Source organism: Ornithorhynchus anatinus, chromosome 2 (genome assembly GCF_004115215.2).
Source record: "Ornithorhynchus anatinus isolate Pmale09 chromosome 2, mOrnAna1.pri.v4, whole genome shotgun sequence".
Taxonomy (NCBI): domain Eukaryota; kingdom Metazoa; phylum Chordata; class Mammalia; order Monotremata; family Ornithorhynchidae; genus Ornithorhynchus; species Ornithorhynchus anatinus.
The window spans coordinates 15,662,349-15,677,480 of record NC_041729.1 but is presented as its reverse complement, the minus strand read 5'-3'; the positions used below and the strand labels follow the sequence as shown (position 1 = coordinate 15,677,480).

Genomic DNA, 15,132 nt, shown 5'->3' with positions numbered 1-15,132 from the left:
TTAAGAAGGGGAGTGACATGCCCAGATCGTTTCTGCAGGAAGATGAGCCGGGCAGCGGAGTGAAGAATAGACCGGAGCGGGGCGAGAGAGGAGGAAGGGGGTCAGAGAGAAGGCTGACACAGTAGTCTAGCCGGGATATAACGAGAGCCCGTAATAGTAAGGTAGCCATTTGGGTGGAGAGGAAAGGGCGGATCTTGGCGATATTGGTCTCTTCTTTTCTTTTAAAAATTAAAAAACCCAAAACTTCTGGAGAAAGAGACTTCTTAACTTGTAGAACCATCATCTTGTTCTTCTTAATGCCTCATTTACATCCTACATCATTTCGGCCCATTCCCTCTTACCCTATCTCACCATACACAGCGAAAGGCCACTTACTCTTGATCCAGGAACTGGCTGGTGCACTTCGCCTGAACATGCCAAAAATCAATCAACAGTATCTACTGAGCATTAACTGTACTCTCTCAAGCACTTAGTTTATTGTTCTGCACACAGTAAGATTTCAATAAATAATACTGATCAATTATCTGGGCAACTTCTGTGTGCACAGCACTGTACTAAGTACTGAACAGAGTGCAATAGAGTTAGAAGTCATGATCCCTGCCTTCAAGTAGCTTACAATCTAGCAAGGGAAGACAGATACAATATAAATTGGGTCTAGGATGAAGAACAGCAACTACAGTAGCATTTACGGAGCAGTTACTGTGTGCAGAGCACTGTACTAAGTATTTGGGAGATTACGAGACAACAGAGTTGGTAGACACATTCCCTGCCCACAACGAAAAAAAAATGGAATGATGGGTACATGGATGCAAGAGTAATTAACCAAAAACCACCAGTCCATCCTAGAGGCAAGAGACATTTCTCATTACTGCTGCTCAGCCCAACCTTTTCTGTATCCGTCCGCTCAACTGTATATATTTTCGTTACCCTATTTATTTTGTTAATGAATTGTACATCGCCTTGATTCTATTTAGTTGCCATTGTTTTTACGAGATGTTCTTCCCCTTGACGCTGTTTAGTGCCATTGTTCTTGTCTGTCCGTCTCCCCCGATTAGACTGTAAGCCCGTCAAATGGCAGGGACTGTCTCTATCTGTTGCCGACTTGTTCATCCCAAGCGCTTAGTACAGTGCTCTGCACATAGTAAGCGCTCAATAAATACTATTGAATGAATGAACCTTTTGTTTCCCCAAAATGATCCTGGTCTTGGAAGTTGTATTCTTATGTGCACCTGGGAATATTGCCATTAAAGTCCTTATTTACAGCACTTCCTTTTAGGCACCATGCAAATGTCAAAAAAAAAACCAAAAACCCTCAAGAACATTTAGGGAATTCCTTAACTGTTTGTGGTGTGCCAAGCACTGTGCAAAGTGCTGGGGTAAATATAATACAAGCAGATCAAGTGCAGTCCCTATCCCACATGGGGCTTCCAGTCTAAGATGGAGGGAGACTATGTATTTAATCCTCATTTTATAGTTGAGAAAACTGAGGCAAAGTAAAGTGACCTAAGATCACACAGCAGGCAAGGGGCAGAGCAGAATTAGAACTCAGGTCCCCTGACTCCCAGCTTTGTGATCTGTCCACCATGCTGCTTCTCAGAGTGTAATCAGAAAGGGATTGCTAACCAACTGTGTCCACAAAAAAAACTGGTCTCCTTGAAAATGGTTCTAATTTTATCTCTGGATCCTCCTCCAGGAACAGAAGGACTTGTGCCAGCCAGGACCTGGGAGTCAAAAGGCTTCAGTTGTGTCTCTGGCTCCCCCACAAACCTGCTGGGTAACAGCTCAGTGTCCCAGTTTCCCCTCTCCTACTAAATCATTCAGTCAAGAAGATTCAATCCAGAAAGATTGGATTTAACCCACTCAACCCTCTCTCTCTCCCTTCTTCTTGGCCCTCTGGCCTTTTCCTCATTTGGGAATACACAAATCCACCCCCCCAAAACGTCTGCAGCACATGCTCTTATGGAAAGAAAAAAAAAAAAGAGCCCAACCAAGGAGAAAGGAAGGTTAACACTAAGCCACTAGTCAGTCGGGAACACTCAGTCCAGTTCCAAATTATCCTAAAAGCTCCAAAGACAGCCTTGGAGGAGAAGCTGTTCTAAGTTCTCACCTCAGTTCCACCGATGAGGAAAGGAGAACAAAACCAGTGCTCTCCCTCACAGGGCTTTTGTAAGGGTTAATTAATGTTTGTCCGGCTCTCTGAAACCTTTAGTTGGAAGTATTATTATTATTAACTGAGTGAAAAGAATGGATTACACAAAATAAATCCTCCCCGCATATCAAACCTATGCAAGGAAAATGTAGAGTTCAGCAGGCTAAGAGGGTGCCATCTATTACCTGCAGCATGACAGCCACATTAGCATTTATATGGATTTATCAATAATATCGATCATCAGTACTTAAATAGCTAAATGGGAGAGCTCAACACCCAGGGTCTCTCCATCAAGGATACAGCATATCCCTTGGATGTGCAAGTCCCTTCCCAAAATGACTGACCAGATTCTCACTCCCTGCCTCTCCTGCACCTCTTCTCTCACGCACCCTCCTAACCTCACAATTGGAACCAAGAGTGCTAGAAGCCATACGGACCAACACCGAGACCATGAGATTGCCAATCAGATACTAGATCTTAAGAGGCCAGGGAGGGGCGGGGATAGAGAGTACTGGGGGAAAAAACAATAACACCCCGGGCAACAGGGAGGTTGAACCACAGCACTCCAGACTCTCAGACAACACAGTGAGGTCAGGGTTCGGAGCCAAGTTTTAATCCTGATTCCATTTCTCACTTGCTGTGAGCAATACATCTCTGGGCCTCAATTCTTCTGTCTGTTAAATGACAAGAATGAATGACCCCTGCCCACTTTCATTACATTATAGGATGATAATAACTGTTATTATTACTACTGCCATATTTAATTAGCACTTACTATCTACCAAAGTACAGTGCTAAGCACTGGTTAAGTTGCAAGACAAAATCTGATAGTCCTCTCCCACGAGGGGCTCATGGTCCAAAAAGTAGGGAGGGCAGGTACTCTTGGATACAGGTATAGATATAGGATTAAGTAAGGTGAAGCTGCAGTCACTGAAGAGAAAGGGCTGTTAATTTAAGAAATTGGTGTTTTGAGGCCCTGCTCCACCCCTGACCTGGTTAGTGAATCACTTCATCCTACCCTCACTTCAATTTCCCTCACTCAAATCTGACCATTCATACCTCATTCACATGGGGCTGCTCAAGAATTACATCGAAAGTTCCCTATAGCCTGTAAGCTTGTCGTGGCAAGGAATGTCTACCAACTCTGTTATACTGTTATACCATACTCTACCAAATGCTTAGTACAGTGCTCCGCACACAGTAAGCACTCAATAAATACCACTGATTGATTGAGATTGGGAAGAGAGAAGCGCACACCATTCATTAGAAACATAGGTGCTTCATCAACTCAAAAAATAGTCGCACCCATCATCAATTGCACCAGTTTAACAAGGGACAAAGTTACTTCAGGGAGTCCAGACATTATGGGACAGAGGAAGCAGAGGGGAAAGGGAAAAAAATAATAAAATCAATAGTATTAAGCACCTGGGTGCTGAGCGTTGCACTAAGTGCTGGGACAAATAAGTTAAAAACATGATCCCCAACTCCAGGAGTTTACAATCTAGAGAGGGATCCAGACAAAATAATTTACAAATAAATCAGCACAGACACTATAGTCCCCTCTTCCCCTCCCCCACCCCAAAAAAATTTTGACACCTACTCTCCCTGGATATACACAAGCAGGCTATGGGTGCTCATTTATATGTATTTGCTTTCAGACGATGAATCTCACTATTTAAACTCTCCCCTCTTCTAGACTGTAAGCCTGGTATGGGCAGGGATTGTCTCTCTTTATTGCTGAGTTGTACTTTCCAAGCGTTTTGTACAGTGATTTGCACAAGTAAGCGCTCAATAAATGCGATTGAATGAGTGAATGAAAAGGGAGGGTCTGGATGGCCACCATCGGAGGGGCTTAGCCAGCACAGCCTACAGATTCACTATTCTTAATGCCTTCCCTCCTTCCCCCCAACCAAAAAGAAAAAAAAAAGCCCACTCCCCCTTAAGGGACCGACAAAATACTTCATAAAGCTCTCCCTCCCCCGGGGTTTACTTTCACTACTTTCTCCACGCTTTAATCTCCCTCTCGGACCTTCGGGATCATAAATATTCAGACAGCAACAACTTGCACTAAGACACCCACTTCGACACATCAAGTAGCATTTATAAAGCACCCATACAGCACCACAAACTAAACCACTCCAAAAATAAATAAATAAAACCCTCAATCCAGACATCTCTGTTTGGATCGGGAAAGGCGGCTGTTCCCAGGTACCCTGATTTCCCCTCCAATCCCCCGCCCCCAGTGTACCGCGGAGATTAAGGATAAAAGGATCTATTCTACATTACATTGTGCTATGCCGCCTCCATATACCCCGCTGCCAATTTCCGAAACCCTTCGGCATGCTCACTGCATGCCCTCCTTGCATGCCCTCGGTGAGACTGACAGCGCTGCCCAACTTCATGAATTACTGTCATCAGAAGAACCGTTATACCCATGGTCGGGCAGGGAGGCTAAACCTGCCATCTGTCTGGAGAAGTGAAGGGGGGCGGCACGCAAGCCACCAGCAAACTACACAGCTCATAATGATAATGATGATAATCATGATGGAGATGATAACTCTTATGCCCTTATTATATGTCAAGCACTGGGCGAAACGCTAGAGTAGATACAGCACGATCAGATGGGACACAGTTCCCGTCCCGCACGGGGCTCACGCTCTAAAGGGGTGGGAGACTAGGTATTTAACCTCCATTATATATGGGAAATTTTTTTCAGTTAGAAGTCCCGTTCCTGACCAATCCCCTCAAAGAAACAAACTCGATTTGCCCGAAGCCAAGCCATAAGGCCAGAAAATCCTCCCCAGGCAGCGGGATGACGGAGTGGAAGGCGCTCCTCACTTTCCCTGCTCTACGTTTTCCAAGTTTCCTTGGGGTTTTGTGTTTTTTTCTTTAAAAAAAGCTCTGTTTGGGGTTTGGAAAGACAGCAATCTAATCATCCACCTCGAGCAAAATACCGACCCCCGCCTCCCTTCCAGAGAATCAGGGCGGACCGGCGCCGGGACCAAACAACAGCCTCGCATCGGGGGGCTGGGGAAGACGGAGGTCTCGGGGGCGTCAGCCTGTGCGGGGACGGGTCCGGGGGGGGCACCCGCACCCAACTACTTACACACACACACACACACACACACACACAAACACACACACACTTCATGCCCAAGGAAGGTTTCGGTGGGCCCTGGTTGGGAAGAGGCTTTAGGGTTGAGGGCTCCCTGGCCAGGCCTGTCCTGTCCTGGCCGTTAATGACCAGCTTCTGCCTCTAGGACACGGGGCTGGACAAGTTCCAGAGAGTGTGAGCGGGCGAAGCCTCTCTCTGCGGGTGTGCGGGACCAAACGGCACCAAACGCCTCCCCGCACGCTGCCTGCAGCCCTGGTGCGGGAAGGCCCCTGCCCTCGACACCGCCCCCGCTAATACCGATCACTTATTCAATCGTATTGATTGGGCGCTTACTGTGTGCAGAGCACTCTACTAAGCGCTCGCACAGTACAATTCAGCAAAAAATAGAGACAGTCCCCGCCCACAACGGGTTCACATCAATTCGATCGACCTCCCCCCAGGACCCCTTCAAGCCTGTCGGCAGGACGGCTTTCCATCCCGCTCAGCGCTTAGAACAGTCCCTGGCACATAGTAAGCTCTTAACAAATATCATCATTATTATCATCATCCCGCGGACAGGAGTTCCCGTAAGTTTCTCCACTGCTTCCCCCCAGGACCCCCAAGTGCAGCCGTGGGGAAACCTCGCTTCTGCATTTCCCGCCCCGCGTGATGGGGGAGCCGAGCTCCCCCAGGCCACCCCACCGGTGGGTTGCAGGGGTCAAAGGTCGGGGGGCTAGAAACGCTGCAAAAACAAATCGGCGATGGAGGGGGGAGGCCTGCCTTCCCCCGGACGGATTTCCCTACCTCCCATCGCCCTCCTCCTCCTCCTCCTCTTCCCAGCCGTGGAGTTTCTTGCGTTTCCCACCAGCTCCGTGGCGTTCGCTCCCTGGAAGCCAACCAAGTCCCTCTGCAGATGCGTGATCTCCCCCCGCCCGCCCTCCTCTTCCTCCTCCTCCTCCTCCTTCGGGGAGATCGAAGGGAAAGGAAGGAAGGAAGAGAAAGTGAGAGTCGAGGGGGGCTCGCTTACCTGGGTTCCCGGCTCCTGGCTCGGCCGGAGGGCAGCGGGCTCCGAGCCCCCGGGGAGGGCGGCAGCGGGGGGATCCGGAAAGTGAGGCGGCGGGGAAAGGGGGCGGTCCCTGGGCGGGGAGGGGCGGGGAGGGGCTCCCCCAAACTGCAGCCGTCCTTCCTCCCTCCCTCCCCTCCGGCGGCGGGGTGCCGCTCGCCTTGTAAATCCAGAGCCCCCAGGCCCCCGGGGAGCTGGCGCGGCTCCGACACGTCTGTGCGGGGCTCCGCTGCCCAGGCGGGCCCGCAACTTTGCGCAAGGGCCGGCCGGGGTCGGGGCCGGGGTCGTTGCGGGCTGGGGCGCAGGCTCTCCCCCGCGGTGGCGGCGGCTGCGGGTGCTGCCGACCCGACACAAACAAGCTCTCTGCTCGCTTTCCCCAGGACCGGCCCCTTTCGGCTTCTTAAAGGGACCAGCCCCGCCGCGCTCTCTGCACAGCGCCCTCTCTCTCCCTCTCTTTCCCCCTCTCTTTCTCTCTCCCCTTCCCCTCTCCCTCCCCCTCTTCTCCTCTTCCCACTCCTCTCTCTCCTTCTCTGTTTCTCTCCCTCTTCCTCTTTCTCTCTTCCTCCTTCTTTCTCTCTCCCCCTTCTCCCCCTCCCTTCCCCCCTCCCTCTTCTCCTCTTGTAACTCCTCTCTCTCCTTCTGTCTCTCTCTCCCTCTCTTCCCCCTCTATCTTTCTTCCCCGCTCCTCCTCTCCTCCTCCCCTTCTTTCTCCCTCCCTCCCCCTCTTCCACTCCTCTCTCTCCTTCTCTATCTCCCTCTTCCTCTCTCTCTTCCCACCTCGTTCTCTCTCCCCCCTCCCTCTCCCCCTCCCTCTTCCTTCTCCCTCCCTCTCGTCCCCTTTTCCCACTCCTCTCTTTTCTTCTCTCTGATTCTCTCTCCCTCTCTTCCCCCCCCACCCCTTCCCCTTCTCCCTCCCTCCCCCTCTTCCCACTCCTCTCTCTCCTTCTTTCTGCCCCTCTCTCCCTCTTCCTCCCTTTCCCCCTCTCTTTCTCTCTCCCCCTTCTCCCCCTCCCCCTCCTTCTCGCTCCTTCTCTCTCTTCTCCTCGTTCCCTCCTCTTTCTCTCCCTTTCGCTCCCTCTCCCTCTTCCTCCCCCTCTCTTTCTCTCTCTGCCCCCCCTTTCCTTCTCCCGCCCCTCCCTCCTCCTCTTCTGTTCTTCCTCCTCCTCTCTCTCTCCTTCTCTCTTTCTCTGCGTGTGTCTCTCTCTGTCTCTGTCTCTCTCTCTGTGATACACTTGGTCTCCCGTTCCCTCTTCCCCACCTCCCAAAGCAGCCGCGTGCGCGCACAGACACACAGACACACACACTTTTTTCTGGCATCTTGCTCTTTTTTCCTCCCTGGAAAGCCCCTCCTTCCTTCTCTCCCTTTTCTCCCCCCCCCCCCCATACTTTACTGGAATCACATTTCAGCGATTAAATTATAATTCAGGAGTGACAAAAGCGCTAGGAGCAATTAAGGCCAGAAGCTCTGTAAGCATATGCGTATATGGTACTTTTATGCGTGTGTAATATTCATACATACAGAAAGCACACGGCATATACGAAATTCATGTGCAATGGAATCCAGGCAGTCACATACTTATGTCAGAATACCGATTTTACTGTTATGTCCTCATTTCCTCCCCAGTCTTCTCTCTAATCTAGAAGAAAAATGTCTTGCTCTCCCTTCTTACCAAAACCCGATATATAGTTTTCCGGGCTGTTCAGATAGCATTGCTGTTTCCATTCCCTCCACGTTGAATAGTTTTCAAATTTCAAAAAAAAAGTTCTTGGTTTCTTTTTTGGGCATTTCTTCCCAGCAGATTAAATTTTTGCCATCTGCCAACATCTGAAAACCACCAAAGGGGGTTCAGGCAGCTCCTACTACCATTATATATGTAATTGTACAATATTTACTCTATGTGTTATAGTTTATCAATCAATTAATAATATTTATCAAGTACCTACTATGGTCAGAGTGCCATATTAAGTGCTTGGGAGAGTACAGTATACTTAATAGCCACCATCCCTGCTCTCAAGGATTTTACAAGCTAGTGGGGAGTCAGACTCTAAAATAAATTTTAAATAGGAGGAGATGATCAAATATAATGATATGTACATAAGGGTATGGGGGGAGATGTTTAGGTGCCCAAGTGTGTAGGTGGTACCGAAGGGCTGAAGTGGCAGTGGTGGTGGTGGGGAGAAGGTATTGGCAGGGAATATGAGAAATTGTTACACTATGACAAAATCAGAGGTGTTACAAAAAGAAAAGCAGGTAGGGGATTAGATTAGCCTCTGACGTTTGAGCCTGGGACCCTGAAGATGGGAGACTCTATAAAGTTAATTCTCCCTGGCCAACCCCTTTGAGATTCTGTAGTTTTATCCTTTTTGCTCCCTCACTCTCTTTTGTTTAATGATATTTGTTAGGCGCTTATTATGTGCCATGCTTTGTACTAAATCCTGGGGTAAATACAAGCTAATCCTGTTGAACACAGTCCATGTCCCACATGGGCTTCATAGTCCTAATCTTCATTTTACAGATGAGTTAGGTGTAAAGAAGTTAAGTGACTTGCCCAAGGCCTCACAGCAGACAAGTGGCAGAGCTGGGATTAGAATGCAGATCCTCTGATTCCCTCTATAGATCGCACTGCTTCCAACTGGCACCCATCAAAGAATATGTTGGCGGGGAATGGAGGGCTAAACAAGTGTTATGCACACAGAATCCAGTTGTGTACCCGAAGAGCTCCCAGGTACACACCTTAATCAACCAACTTTTCACATAAGACCAGATCATTGGTCCACAGAACTCAACAGGCTATATAATCTATAAACAAAAGAAAAAAATACTAATGAAACCCCTTATTCTTAAACAACTAGGAGGTATGATGCAAACTAAACTGAGAAAGGATAGTAATTAAACTTTTAGGCTGATGAGGTCCTATTCTGTCTCGTAGTAGTAGGAATAGTGTAATGCAATGTATTAAGTGATTGGGAAGTGGAAAACAATCCTACAGAAACAGACATAAAAATATGTACAGAGGAATAGGAAGTAGCACGGCATAGTGGAAAGAGCATGAGACCGAGAGTCAGAAGGCCTGGGTTCATTCATTCATTCAATAGTATTTATTGAGCACTTACTATGTGCAGAGCACTGTACTAAGCGCTTGGAATGTACAATTCGGCAACAGATAGAGACAATCCCTGCCCAATGACGGGCTCACAGTCTAAATGGGAGACAGCAAAGGAAAAGAGAGCAAAACAAAAACAAGACAACATTGTCAAGATAAATAGAATCAAAGAGATATACACCTCATTAACAAAATAAATAGGGTAATAAATAAAAGATACAAATGAGCAGAGTGCTAAGGGGAGGGGAAGGGGAAGAGTAAAGGGTGGGGGAGGGGGAGGGGAGGGGGAGCAGAGGGAAGGGGGTGGCTCAGTCTGGAAAAGCCTCCTGGAGGAGGTGAGCTCTCAGAGGTCTCTCTGGTTCTAATTCCAGGTCTGCCACATGTCTGGTGTGTGACCTTGGGCAAGGTATTTCTCTGTGCCTCTGTTTCCTCATCAATTCAAAATCTGTTCTCCTTCCCACTTTGGCTGTGAGCCCCATGTGGGACCGAAACTGTGTCTATCCAATTATCTTCTTGTCTACTCCAGATTTTACTGAGTATAGTGCTCGGCATATAGTAAGTGCCAAGCACTATACTAAGTAATAATGGTAGTAATAGTAACACAATTATAAATCACAATAAATAATTGGAAGTATAATTGAATAATGTATATACCAAATTACTGGGGATAGGAATAAATACATAAGTGCTAGAAATGTCTGTGGATGTATATGACTTGGGATTTTGGAAACAACTGGGGAAAGCACAGTGGAAGAGGTTAGCTTTCAGGAGGGATTTGAATTTGGGTAGTGTAGACTGAAGAGAGGAGCGGTTGGAGGCAGAGAGACTAGAGAGGTGATTGATGCAGTAGGCTAGCCATGCTCTGACCAGTGCTCGTGCCGAAGTGGTAGCTGTTTGGGTGGGTGAAGAGGAAGGAGCAGATCTCAGAGACACTGTGTAGGAAGAAGAGATGGGGAAGGCAGGGAATGTGTCTGCCAGCTCTGTTAGAGTGTATTCTCCCAAACACTTAATAAGGTGTTCTGCACACAGTAATTGCTCAGTAAATACAGTTGATTGTCTGGGCAGGGAAAATGACCTGCACACAGTTAGTGCTTAATATATATGATTGATTGATTGAGAGCATAGAGTCAAGGATGATTCCCAGGTGGAGTGAAAGGACCGGACTGTAGTGGGTCAAAAAGAGAGCTGGTAGAGACAAAGGGAATATAGTGGGTTTAAATGTTCCTTTCCAGGAGTTTGGATAGGAGAGAGAGCAGGAAGATGGGGCAATAGCTGGGGGAGGGGTGTGGGGTCAGACCGACAGAGGGCTTTGGAATCATGACCATGTTTGAGGGCAGAAGAGAATGATAATACTAACAATTATGGTAATCGTTTAGTGCTTACTATGTACCAAGCACTATACTAAGTGCTGGGGTAGATACAGGATAATCGGGTCCTACATGGGACTCACAGAGTAAGCTGGAGGGAGAACAGATATTGAATCCCCATTTTTTAGAGGAGGGAACTGAGGCACAGAAGAGTTAAGTGACTTGCCCAAGATCACACAGGAGCCAGGATAAGAATCCAGAGCTTCTGACCACCAGGCCCATGCTCTTTCCACTAGGCAACACTGCTTCTTGAGAAGAGAAGGAGCCAACAGAGAGTAAGAGATTGAAAATAGCAATGAGAGAGGGGAGAAGAGTCGGGGCAAGTACTATGAGGATGAGAGAGGGTCTCTGGTGTGGGGAAGAAGGTGGATTTAGAGACAAGGCAGAAGACCTGTTCTTGAGAAACATTCAGGAAAGAGAAGGGGGATGATGGAGAAGAGAGTAGAGTGATGAGGAGATGATGGAGAAAGTTCAGAAAGTTTTGGCCTGACAGTTTCAATTTTTCCAACGAAGTGGTTGGCAAGATCATCAGGAATTAGGGAAGGGGGGGAGCAGAGGGCACTGAATGTTGCCAACATGGAATTCAGGGAGGGAGGAATAGAGGTTCTGTCGAGCAGAAGAGAGAGCGAACCGATTCAGCAGGGCAAAGTGAAAAGGTAATGGCAGAAGTTGGGCTAGTGCCTGAATTTCCTCCTCCTCTGTGAGTGCAGGAATGAAGGAAGCAGACTGTGGGGATGCTCCGTGGCCAGAGTTGGTGTTGTGAAAGGGATGAAGGGAGATGTGGAGACAGAAAGTGAGGGTAAGGGATATTATAGGCAATGTTCCAAATCCCCACTTGGAACCAGGTAGGGCAAATAGAGGGGTCTATGTTGGTTACCCCTAAGCAAGGTTCAAAGCCAAGCCATTGTGGTTCATTCACTCCAGCAAAATTGTGCTGGAGTGATTTGGTGGTCGGTCTATTCACTGACCTGAGAACGCTTCTCCAGAAGTAGCGTGGTCTAGTGACCTGCTTTTTGGAGGAGCAGTGTGGTCTAGTGGAAAGAGCACTGATTTGGGGTCAGAGGATCTGAGTTCTAATCCTGACTCTGCCTCTTGTCTGCTGTGCGACCTTGGGAAAGTTATTTAACTTTTCTATGTCTATTATCTCATCTGTAAAACAGGGATAAAGACTTAAGACTATGAGCCCCACGTGGGATAGGGACTGTGTCCAACCTGATTAGCTTGTATCTTCCCCAGTACCTGGCACATAGTAAGCACTTAAGAAATACCATTAAAAAAAAGTACCAAGGAGTGAGCAGGACTTAGGTTGAGGAGGTGTGACAGGGTCAGTTGGCAGGAGCTGAGTTAGTTGGCTAGAGAATATTTCATTCCCCCAGTCTCAGAAGAGAAAGAAACACAAAGATAAGGGAACAACAACTTTACTGCTCTTTTCTTCCCTGTTAACTTGTTGATTGATTGTAACCAAAGAGTGGAGCAACATTTGAAAATTTCTAGAATAGTCTTCCCCTGAGCCTCTCCCTTTTCATCTATAGAGTGTGCTGGAGGAAGAGAAAAGAGAGAGCAGCATCACCCCATAATGAGCACCCCCAAAGCTCTGGCCCATAGTTTTTTTGGGTTTTAATAATAATTTTTGTATTTGTTAGTGCTTCCTATGGGCCAAGCACTGTTCTAAGCACTGGGGTAGATACAAGTTAATCAGGTTGGATGAAGTTTCTGTCCCACTTGGGGCTCACAGTCTTAAGAGAAAGAGATAGAAAACTTGCTTAAGGGGCTTCCAGCCTAATTGGAGAGAGAGGGCAAACACAAACACATGCACCTAAAACTGAATCTGACTATGGGGAAAGGAACATGTAACCATAAAAGATTAATTAATTCATCACATCGTATTTATTGAGAGCTTACTGTGTACAAAGCACTGTACTAAGTGCTTGGGAGTGTATAATATAACCATATGAAGCCAAATGACAAACAGGCTGCTCTGCCATTTACAGAACTCTGCAGAGGTGCTCAAGGGCTGGCCTGGGTCCAGAATCCTTTGGGGGATTTCCTAGTAAGAACCTTGAGAGCAGGATGGGGCATGTTTGAGGCACAGAAGTTCCTCTATGCTACCAGACTGAGTTCCAAGGGGCTCCTTGGCCAGGAGTCAGTTGGGGTTCTCAGGGGAAGGAAAAGTATGTCCTGGGCTGCTTGGAGCTGGACGCAGACCACCCTGGGCCACACAGTCACCCCTACACCAGGATTTTCTACTCTTCCCCTCTAGACTGGAAGGTTGTTATGGCAGGGAACGTGTCTGCTAATTCTGTTTTGGTATTGGTATGGTATGTAATGGTATTGTACATATCAAGCGATTAGTACAGTGCTCTGCATATAGTAAGCGCTCAATAAATAAGAGCTTCTCAAAATAAATGAGAAGCAGCGTGGCTCACTGGAAAGAGCACGGGCTTTGGAGTCAGAGGTCATGGGTTCGAACCCCGGCTCTACCACTTGTCAGCTGTGTGACTTTGGGCAAGTCACTTAACTTCTTGGTGCCTCAGTTACCTCATCTGTAAAATGGGGATTAAGACTGTGAGCCTCACGTGGGACAACCTGATTCCCCTGTGTCTACCCCAGCGCTTAGAACAGTGCTCGGCACATAGTAAGCTCTTAACAAATACCAACATTATTATTATTAAATACCATTGATTGTTCGATTGATTCTACTTCCCCTAACCTTACTGAATATTTTGTCTGCCTCTCCCTGTAGACTGTACACTCTAAGCTATAAGCTTGGGAAAGCACAATAAAACAGAATTGGTAGGGGTAATCACTGTACCCCTACCAACTCTGTTTTAGAGTGCTTTCTCAAGTGCTTAGTACTGTACTCTGTACACAGTAAGAGCTCAATAAATGCTATTGATTGATGGTAATTTTCCCAGGATCCTACCAGATCAATCTGAACTGGTGCAGTAGCTGAAAAGCAAGGTGGCCTAGAGGAAAGAACATGGACCTGGGAGTCAGAGGACCTGGGTTCTAATCCCTGCTCTGCCACTTGCCTGCTGTGTGACCTTGGGCAAAGTATTTAACTTCTCTGGGCCTCAGTTTCTTCAACTGTAAAATGGGGATTCAGTACTTACTCTCCCTTCTACTTAGACTGTGAGCCCCATGTGGGAAAGAGAGTTGTCTGACCTGATTAACTTGTCTCTTCCCCAGCGCTTGGAACAGTGCTTGACACATAATATGCACTTAACAAATACCCTGAAAAAAAGTCCGAGAGGTGGATTAGGGACCTCAATGGCCAGGGTCTCCTCCACAGGCAGACACAGAACTGCCCCGTCCTGCTGGACAACACATTGCAAGGAATCTCAACCCTCACCCTCCAGATGGCTCTGCCTTGCCCTTTTGAATCTAGGAGGAACCCTTTCCCCTCCAAACCTGTCCTCGAAAGTCCCCCCTCCGTAGCCAGCCAAGTTTGCAACATGGAAAGCGTAGCAAGCTCCCAAGCAGTGGCTACTGGTTGCATAAGAGGGAGAGGAGGCCTTGACCAGCCCTGTGTGGCAACTTCAGGGGTTTGGGATATTTTTCCAGAACTTAAACTGAGCTCTCTGAAGCTCCACCTTCCCTAGAAAGGTCAGTTCTATAGAAGAAAAAGATATGTGCTCCCCCAAACCACTGACTTTGTCAAAAAGATAACTTTCATGAACCTTATTTTACACACACACACACACACACACACACACACACACACACACACACACACACTTCTTCCCCACTTAGAACATCTCTTTAAAAAAAAACCCAAAACACAAACCGAAACATAGGTGATCGTCCAATCTGGGCAATTTCTGCTTATAACTCAGGACTTCAAAAGTGTTTTTCAAGCAGGATTTATAAAAAGAAAGGTGGGAAGGGGAGAGGATGAAGAGGAATTTTAAACTTTCAAAAGGATGAGAAAACAGGAGGTTTTTTCGGTGACACAGGAGACCCTTAGATAAACTCATTAAAATGCCCCGCTATGAGGAAACCCAGCTTTAAGAGGATAGACTGTCCATATCTTTTTAAAGTCATCTGGAGATGAGCTCTTACAGAAAAGGTTAAGAGAGGCTGGTGTAGCATTTTCATATCTAAGGTCTTTTGAAAGCATTAGACAGATTTCACCGAACACATACACATACATGCATGCGTGCGCATGCACACACACAGGCACACACACACATCCTTGCAAATATGTAGACATAAATCGCAAAGTCACTGCCTGCCTCCTGTGTCTCTCTGAGTCCTTGTTTATAAAACTGTTTGCATTTCAGAAGGAATGCCTGTGAAGCAAAGAGCAAGATCAAATCCTCCTCTGAAAGATGCGATTATCTCCAAAGATAAAA

The 15,132-nt window shown here is 47.3% G+C and overlaps 1 protein-coding gene across 10 annotated transcripts in view; it reads right to left on the bottom strand.

Moving 5' to 3' along the window:
• Positions 1-6,363, bottom strand: part of NCOR2 (nuclear receptor corepressor 2) — a 415,012-nt gene extending 408,649 nt beyond the window's left edge. For 6 of the 10 annotated variants that reach the window (XM_029056782.2, XM_029056826.2, XM_029056834.2 and 3 more), the window contains exon 1: positions 6,271-6,362. The gene's annotated coding sequence lies outside the window, so the exon portion shown is untranslated. Of the gene's footprint in view, positions 1-6,270 lie in introns of all 10 variants that reach the window. The other 4 variants (XM_029056817.2, XM_029056799.2, XM_029056861.2 and 1 more) reach the window with 2 other exon arrangements.
• Positions 6,364-15,132: the final 8,769 nt, after the last annotated feature.